Source organism: Mustela lutreola, chromosome 9, assembly GCF_030435805.1.
Source record: "Mustela lutreola isolate mMusLut2 chromosome 9, mMusLut2.pri, whole genome shotgun sequence".
Lineage (NCBI taxonomy): Eukaryota > Metazoa > Chordata > Mammalia > Carnivora > Mustelidae > Mustela > Mustela lutreola.
Genome location: NC_081298.1, coordinates 120,980,514 through 120,988,107, shown reverse-complemented (window position 1 = coordinate 120,988,107; position 7,594 = coordinate 120,980,514). Strand labels below are relative to the sequence as shown.

General features: G+C 51.6%; 1 long non-coding RNA gene across 1 annotated transcript; it reads left to right on the top strand.

Moving 5' to 3' along the window:
- Positions 1–1,649: 1,649 nt before the first annotated feature.
- LOC131840567 (uncharacterized) lies at positions 1,650–5,684 on the top strand. The gene is made up of 2 exons (XR_009357399.1): positions 1,650–4,816; positions 5,444–5,684. It is a non-coding gene; the product is annotated as an uncharacterized LOC131840567 (long non-coding RNA).
- Positions 5,685–7,594: the final 1,910 nt, after the last annotated feature.

The window sequence follows — 7,594 nt, the reverse complement described above, 5'->3', positions numbered from 1 at the left end:
ACCCATCCACCCATCCATCCACCCATCCACCCATCCATCCACCCATCCATCCATCCATCCAACCTTCCATCCAACCATCCACCCCTCCACCCATCCACCCATCCATCCACCCATCCACCCATCCATCCATCCATCCTTCCATCCAACCTTCTATCCAACCATCCACCCATCCACCCATCCATCCATCCACCCACTCATCCATCCATCCATCCATCCATCCATCCATCCATTCTTTTTTTTTACTCAGAAGACACTGAGATACTCCTGTAGGAAAGGCCCTAAGGTAAAGACAGAGATTCATTTTCTGACCTATTCAAAAATACTTAGTAAATGCCATCTGTGTAGCAGGGATAATTCTAGATGGATCAAATCAATTCTGGCTCTGAAAGAGCGAGTGGGGGAAGTGAGGCATTTATATAAACGTTGATAATGCAATGAGGGACCCTGCCAGGATGGGGGGTGGTGGTTCGGCCGGGGAGGAGCATAGGCCAAGCAGGGACTCAGGAGAGCAGATGGCTTCCAGCTGGGGAGAAGGTTGTCAGCACAAGCCTGCGTGAGGCACTCGGGCTGAACCCGAGAAACCATCTGGGCTGTGCCTCTTGTGCCAATCACCTTCCTTCCCTAATTCAAGAAAGATAAGCAGGGCTTTTATACAAAAGTAAACATGCAACATTCCCAGCCCACAGAGTCATGACAGACTGAGAACCACAGATGTATTTGAGGAAAAGCACGAGGAGAATTTTGCCTCTGGGGACCTTGCCTTGTTTTTCACAGGCCAGTTTCAAGTAAAAATGTCATCAGTATCTTTAAAGCTGAACTTGTCAGTGCCTGAAGGAAAATGGTAATTGGTTGAGTGGCCCCGCTGGAGTGATGGGGTTGGTGTAGGGGCCACAGTGTAGGGGGCCCGGACTCTCCCATCCACCCCACAGCAGAAGTAATCAGCGCTGTTTGCAGCATGTTGGTTCTCTGGTCCCTTTAGCACAGGGATGATTGCAATTCTGCCCCCTTGACGCAAGGCAAGCTGGGGGACTTGCTTTGGCTACTGAAACATGAGTGTCAATGACAAGTCCCTTCCTTGCAGAAACAAGTGTGGGCTTGCCACACTCTGTTTTTCATGCCTCACCAAGAATGCACTTGGGAGCAGGTGTGAAGGTGGAGCCGTGGCCAGCCCAAGGCCCTGGGGCACTCTGAAATTCCTTACCAGTCCACATTGAACAGGTGGCAGGAACCAGGGGTCAGCCCCCCTCCTGTTAATGCTAAACCACGGTGGCCATGGGCTACTGATCCCACAGCATAACCTAGACTATTGCGAACAAAATACCTAGGAAGTTCTTCCAGTGGTTGAGTCCCCTCAGTGGGTGTAAAGGAAAGAAAGTCTGGGAGACTGACTTCCTGCCTTCTTAACGACCAAGGTCACTGATGCTGAAGGCATGTGAGATTTGCACAAAGACCATCATGGTCTGAGTCTCGTTCTGCGGCGTCTCAGAACACCATGGAGGGCCCTTCCACGGGGCTTCTTAGGCCGGGGAGCTTGGCATTAATGAAGTCAAACACGGATGGGACTTCCCTTTCTCCCGGGATGCTGTAGATGCCAGGGACTGACTGAGCATGTGTCTGCCTAGAGCTGAACAGAAGGGGTACAGGTTGGACAGAGACACACTGCAATTCTCAGACTCCCCCCTTGCAACCACATTCAGGATAGGATTTTAGGGCCTGCCAACCAGACAGATTCATGGGAGAGTTTGCTAAGGCGGACCGAGGTAGACCCCGCAGCCAACACAACAGTTTCCCAGCTTCCCAGCTTCCTTTCTGTGCTCGAGAAGCTGGAGGTCTTGTTCGTGAGGTTGGATGGAGCAACGACCCATAGCACTAAGTAGCACGGTAAATAGGCCACATGCCCCGTTGGGTCTGCCCACCTAAGCACAGTGCCTGAGTGCCACTGTGACAAGCAGAGGGGCCCAGGAAGCACTGAAGTGGGTCTTACCGGGTAAGTGAGGAAGAGCGGATAGGGCAGGGCTCTCCACAGGGGATGATGGCTGGGGAACTTTCAAAGTAATAATCCCTTTCCAAGAACACAGAGGCTATGAGCACGTGCCCTTAGAACACTTAGAACATTCTAGAAAGAGGAAATGTTAAAAATGGAAGTTCTGCCTCCTCACTCAGAGTTTCCCAAGGCGCAGGTCCACACCCCCGCCTCAGGACAGCACTGAAGCCTGATGTGGGACCATAGCCTGAGGCCATGTGAGACCAATGGAGCTGAGTGTGGATGCCTGCTGCCTGATTTCTAGCTCAGGACGAGCTGTGTGCCCTCTGGGCCTCCGCTGACTTTCCCCCAAGTGGGGGTCATCTCCATCTTTTGCAAATATTGTGAAGATGCTGATAGAGGGGACAATTTACCAAGAACATAAACACTGCACGTGTGAGTTCTGTCGGGAGGACAAGAAGAGGCTCGGTTCTGGGAAGAGGCAAGAATCCCATCTACAGGAGGGAAAGCCCTGGAAAGGCGCAGAGGGAAGAGTGTGGAAGATCCAGGAAGAGCGAGTGGCCTGAATATGCTGGCCCAGCGGGTGTTCTCTGTGGGCCCCTATGGCCCCTGCACAGCCCCAAGTCCCTGCCTGGCCCTTCAGCCACCATGAGTTGGTGCCGATAGCAGGCTCAGAACCCTCAGGAAGCAGCCTTGGGGAGGGTCTGGAGGGAGGTGGCGACATGACAGCCCGGCTCCCATGCAGACCACCTAAGACTTTCTTAGGTAGTAGATGATCCTCGATGTCCTGAATGCACCATCCAAATGGCAAACATTTGCCATCATCCACAAAGTTTCAGAATCACACCGTGGTAAAGGCGAAGGCTCCTTTTCCACCAGCCACTATCTTGTCATAGCATCTCCCAATTTCTGTTTGAGTAGCCAAAGCCAGCTCAGTGTAGACACATGACCCTCACTGTACCCCGATCCATCTCGGGGTAGGACTAAGATTTCGTTCACCTTTGAGAGAATCTCAGACAGATGGACCCAATGATGACCCCGGTGAAATCAGGTCTCCTTACTCCGAGGCCGCTGTCTCTTTCAACCCCATTCCTCCTGCTCTCCTTCCCACCCCAGGAAGCCAGAGGACCTCCCTTCCCCTGACTCTGTCTGCCAGCCACACTCGCACATACGCAAGAATACAAGCACACGCACACACCATTCCCATCACGCATGTCTCCCCATCCCACGGAGCTGGGTCTTGCTAAGCTGACCCAAGGAACCAAGAGTCGGCTTGTGTGACCATGGGATTAGAGGCTGTTGCCGCGACTCTCTGCTCACAGGTAAGTCACAGCAAGGAATGGAGCAGAAGCCCAGTGGGAGAGATCCTGGCAGCCCAGTGGAGAAGAAGGTGAGAGGTTCAGAGTCAGGCAGGTGTCGGGGACAGGCCACCCCGCAGGCACGGGCTCCCGTGTGGGTGGCCTGGCCCTCTGGATCTTATCTGCTCCCCAAACGTCTGCACAGCTTTCTCAGCAGCACAAAGTAATTCCCCTCATTCCAGAAAATCCTACTCCTCAGGAAGGTGGCCGGGAACGAAATGCTAGAACTCACTGCAGGGAAGTCAGCGGAGGGCACCCCTCAACCCCCCATCTCCACCCGGAGCAGCGTGACTGTCCAGGCCCCAAACCAGATGTAACTTGTCCTCTCGCTACCCGGGCGTGGCCTGCAGCCGCAGGAAGTGAAGCTGGAGATAACGGGAGCCCTGAACTCTGCAGCCACATTTCCTGGAACTTCTTGAGATAAAGTGAAAATAAGCAGACTGCCTCCGAGCTCGGTGCTTGACCAGATGGCCCTTGTCAGCCCCGGGGACTGACCCAAGAACCTCGACCATGGGATCCGGGCCCAGGGGTGTGTGTGCAGGAAGCCCCACTGGGTGCGCCATGCACTTCAGCCAGGCTGGCTGGAAGCCTAACGAGGAGACTGCTCACGGCCGTATTTGCCCAGACTTGATTCAAACGCCGTCCCCAAGCAAACGCGATCCCCAAGCAAATGTGACACCTCTACTGCCACCAGTGACCTCTCCGTCCACAGATCTCTGGGGCTCTGGGATCTCCACCTGCCTCCTGCCACCTTACAGCTCTCATCACTCACCCTCTTATCTAATTCACCATCTAGACATTATGCTCCTTAAGGGCATCGCGCTGGTGCAGCTCGGGCCCTGGGTGCCTTGCTGTGCCACCGAAATTGTCCTCATTGGTTACTGCCCCAGTCCGAGCAGTGCGGCCAGCAGCCAACCTCACCCTCAAGCGGTCTCCAGAAACTGCCTTGGGCTGCAGAAATCTGCTTCCGCCACAGCCACACCCTCTTCCTGAGGCAGCTGCAGCCTCCAGCGGTGGGTGAGGAAACAGAAGTCCTGCGGCCCTCTTCCCAGCCTGGAGCAGTTCTGAGGGGCGGTCCCATCTCGGGTGAGCTGAGCCATCAGTGACCGACCACACCACATGGCAGCCTGACTGCTCCCCTACCAGCTCTATCTCCCTCCCCTCCCCTTCCCCAGTGCTGAGCCTGAGAGCAGGAATACACTTCCCGCACGCTAACATCCTCACCTCAGAGCTGGCTTCCGGGGCAGCCCACCTCCAACAGAGGGCCTGGTCAATAAATACCATCAACATCATGGAATGGCCAACAGCTTCGTGATAAATCCCATCAGAGGGCAGCTCATGGGGGCGAGTCAGCTGACCACTGCAAGCAAGAGCCATGGACTTACCAGGAAACACGCACCATGTGGCACCAGACCCTACATGGGAGAAGCTGGAGGCGTCGGACCCATGGGAAAAGGCAAGGATGGGCCCGGAGGTACACCTCAGGCAGTTCTGGCCGGAAGGCTGTTTCATAGAGATGGATAAGAAGGACCACAAGACCCTTATTCTGGGCAGAATGAGACCATTTTGCTAATCACCCTCAATCTGTCATTTCTGCTATTCTTGCCGAAAGAAAGTATCTTGCATTCTGGGACATGCCACAGCTTAGAGAGAGACAGGGAGTGACAGTTGAGGGAGCGAGAGTATTCCTTCCTTCCTGGGCTGCAGCGCCTGCCTGAGCTTCTCGGGAAGTAAAGCATTAGAGAGGCGCCTGGGTGGTGCAGTCGGTTCAGCATCCAATCTGATGATTCCTGCTCAAGTCATGATCTCAGGGTTGTGAGATCGAGCCCCGTGCTGGGCCCCGTGCTGGGCCTGTAGTCTGCTGGGGAAAAAAGAAGAAAGAGGAGGAGGAAGAGGAGGAGGAGGAGAAGAAGAAAGCATTAGAGGGAAGGATGCTTCCTGAGGAAGACGCTGACCCAAAAATGCAGTTGTTTGGGTTGCTGCTTACAGCAACCCAAACGACCGCATACTGAGACCAAAATGTTTCTACATCTGGTATAAAAGCCCTGGTGATGAGTTGGGTTTTGTTTTTTTATTTTTTTGTTTATTTTTTTAATTGCAGATCAGACTCCTAGGTCAAGAAAGATCAGTGAATGACCAAGAACAGGAACAACAAAGGATCTGATGGGGATCAGACCTCCCTTAGCTGCTCGCCACATCCAGTGGCCATAGATCGGTGGCAGCTGTGGGGAGACCAGCGGAAGGACCAGTGGGACTGCCAGGACCACTGGCAATACTCTATGCTACTGTTCACACAATTCTATGCTATCCATAATTAAATTTAATAAACCAGACAGATCTTATTCCTTGTCCTCCATCATTTTATCATCTTTGAAAGAAGTGGAGACAAACAAACCTCTTGAGACATTATCAAACAAAGAGAAGCTCGGATATCATGAAACTCGGGTGATCCTTACGATAAGGCCCCGGGGGCTGGAGTGGGCAGAAGGGAGAAGGAGCAGCCCCATGGGATACGGCTTCATGGGTGCGCTCCTCAGAGCAGACAGCTGGGCTACAGAAGCGCAGGTCTTGGAGCTGAATAGGCCCTTGGAAACCATCATGTCCCCCAGCCCCAGACACCCACCCGGGAGTTCGGTCTCCTTATGACCATTCCTGGCTGCCCACGTGTCAGGACCTCTTTCTCTGGGATCCAGTACCTTCCCATGCACACAGAACTGCATCAGAAAAGAAAGTAGGGCCAACACATTTGTCAAACCCACAGAGTCTATCACACTGAAAGGGGACACTGATGCAAGCTGTGGGCTTCGCATGGTGATAATGGGTCCCCTTGTCTCCCCCAGTGTAAAATTAGACCCCCCCCCCACTGTGTGGTATGCCTGCGTGGGGATGGGGTCTATGGGACTGTCTCCACTTTCCTTTTTTTTTTTTTTTAAATTTATTTATTTATTTATTTATTTGACAGACAGAGAGGGAGAGCCCACATGCAGGGGGAGTGGCAGGGAGAAGGAGTAGTGGGTTCCCTCTGAGCAGAGAGCCCGATGTGGGACTCAATCCCAGAACCCTGAGATCATGACCTGAGGTGAAGGCAGAGGCTTAACCCACTGAGCCACCCAGGCGCCCCTCGACCTTCTCACTTAAGCAGAATAAAATCCATGGATAGTAAGTATTGTGAGAGACTAAGTTCTGAGCTGGAGGAATTTGGGTCTAGGAAAGAAAGAAGATGTCAATAAATACTCATTTAATTAATTATGTGCAATGTCCTCATCTTTATAAGGGCTGCTAATCTGGGGCACACAGGGTTCCCATTGTGCCCAGACGCCCTTCTTGTCACCCTACTTCAGTTCCTAGAGGGCCTGCCTTCTGCCGTGGTTGAACTTTGAGATCAACTAGTCCCATCACTTCCCTTTGTCGTTGGTCTCATTTGATGTAGGCATGAAAAAAAAATAACCCAAGATGACTTATTGTTGAAAGAAAACGAGATAAGTTTCAAGAAGGGAAAGAATTTTTTTTTCTTTACAGCTCAGGAAATACAACTCTCTAGATAAGTTTAAAAAAAAAGAAAAGACTCTAAATTTCTTCCAATGCAAAAATACCATTTCTTTTGAAAACCAAATGTATCATTCATGTGTCTCCAACTTCAGTTGTTTTTTTTTAATGTGTTGTTTTCTTTTAATTTTTAATATTTTTAAATTTTTTTCAGATATTATTTATTTATTTGACAGACAGAGATCACAAGCAGGCAGAGAGGCAAAGAGGAGGAAGTAGGCTCCCTGTTAAGCAGAGAGCCCCATGGGGGACTTGATCCTAAGACCCTGAGATCATGACCCGAGCCAAAGGCAGAGGCTTAATCCACTGAGCCACCCAGGCGTCCCTGTTTTTTTTTTTTTTTTTTTTTTTTAAATAAGAAGTGCAGATCTGGGATGGGAGGGGGGTGATTAATTTCAGGCTGCTCGCTTTCTCTGTGAGCATTAAACAAGCATGAAGAGTAAGATAATCCTTCTCATGCCCTTCCCCTGGCTCTTCCCACTGCCCCCAAGGGCTTCTTCCAAAGTTATTTCAGTTATTGTAGTTTCTGGCCCTAAGCCAACATTTTTGGCCAAGTACGCATTGGGAGCTCTGTACTGTCCACAGGGTTTCTGCACCCATGTGTGGTTTTGTGTGTGTGTGTGTGTGTGTGTGTGTGCTGTTAACTCCTCTCATCCTGCTCCTCTAGTGGTACAAAACCTTTGGAGAGTCCTTGGGAACAACTCTG